The following is a 1,296-nucleotide window of genomic DNA, read 5'->3' as shown; positions in this document are numbered from 1 at the left end:
CTGAGGAGACCCAGGGGCCCGGGTTGCATCGCAGCTGGGGCACACGATCAGGTCCCCGGGGGCGATGCAGCCAGGCCCCAGAAGGAGACTCAGGCGCTAGGGCTGCATTGCTGCTGGGGCACACCATCTGGTGCCTGGCCTGAGGAGACCCAGAAGGAGACCCAGGGGCCTCCCAAGAGGAGAGTCTCCCTGGTCAGATGGCGCGGTGTCAGGACAGGAATAAAGACCCGAGGTGACTCAGATGCCTGGCCACAGGCTTAGACCAGACAGCAGGGCCTTTCAGTTGGGACTGGGATGGGGGTGGGGCGAGGGAGGCAAGCCGGACATAGAGAACTACAACTCCCAGGAGGCTTAGCGGCAGGGGCCTGGGTGCCTGGCTGTGAAATTGGATGGACTGTGTCATTTTGCAAGCCACTTTAACCTAGAGGCTTGCAAGGTTGGAAGTTCTGCACTGGGAACCAGGGAGAAATGGAGCTGGAGCAGAGAGAGGGGTCCATGGCAGCCCTGGGCTTTGAGAAGTTCTCAGGTCACATCCTGGAGAGCGAGCTTGAGACCAAAGTGGAGTTCGTGTCTGGGGGTCTGGGCAGCTCCAGCCTCCAGGAGCAAGACGAAGTGGAGGAGGCAGCCCGAGGCCAGCAACAGCGGTGCCAACGGGAACTCAATCACAGGAAGTACCAGGCGCTGGGTCGGCACTGCAGGGAGATCAAGCAGGTGAACGAGCGGGTCCTGAACAGGCTCCATCAGGTACAGAGGATAACACGGAGACTCCAGCAGGAGCGGAGGTTCCTCAAGAAGGTGCTAGACTCCTAAGGCGATGACTACCGGGCCAGCCAGTTCACCATCTTACTGGAGGACGAGGGCAGCCAGGGCACAGACGCCCCCACCCCAGGCAACGCTGAGAACGAGCCTCCAGAGAAAGAGGGGCTGTCCCCGCCCAGGAGGACGCCAGGGCCCACAGAAGCCAGCAGCCCGGCCCCTGGCGAGGGGCCCAGTGGGTGGAAGAGGCAGCGAGCGCAGCGAGCGCCACAGGAAGGGCACCAGGCGGGAGTCCCGCTGACTCCGGAGCTGGCCCCCGTGCAGATAAAGGTGGAGGAAGACTTTGGCTTCAAAGCGGTTGAGGCTCTGGACTCAAGTTGGGTTTCTCGGGGGCCAGACAAGCTGCTGCCCTACCCCACCCTAGCCAGCTCCCCTTTTGACTGACACCCCAATAAAGGAACCCCATGCTCTCCTCGGCAAAAAAAAAGCTTATAGAGGCATGCTTATAGGATCAAATAGTATAAATATAGATGTAACAGG

At 60.6% G+C, this 1,296-nt stretch overlaps 1 pseudogene; it reads left to right on the top strand.

The window, feature by feature from the left end:
- The first annotated feature begins 468 nt into the window (after nt 1-468).
- LOC111828420 lies at nt 469-1,200 on the top strand (annotated as a pseudogene).
- The last annotated feature ends 96 nt before the right edge of the window (nt 1,201-1,296 follow it).

This window comes from Myotis lucifugus, unplaced genomic scaffold (genome assembly GCF_000147115.1).
Source record: "Myotis lucifugus unplaced genomic scaffold, Myoluc2.0 scaffold_359, whole genome shotgun sequence".
In the NCBI taxonomy this organism is placed as follows: domain Eukaryota; kingdom Metazoa; phylum Chordata; class Mammalia; order Chiroptera; family Vespertilionidae; genus Myotis; species Myotis lucifugus.
The sequence above is the reverse complement of the archived record's forward strand: the minus strand, read 5'-3'. Positions and strand labels throughout refer to the sequence as shown.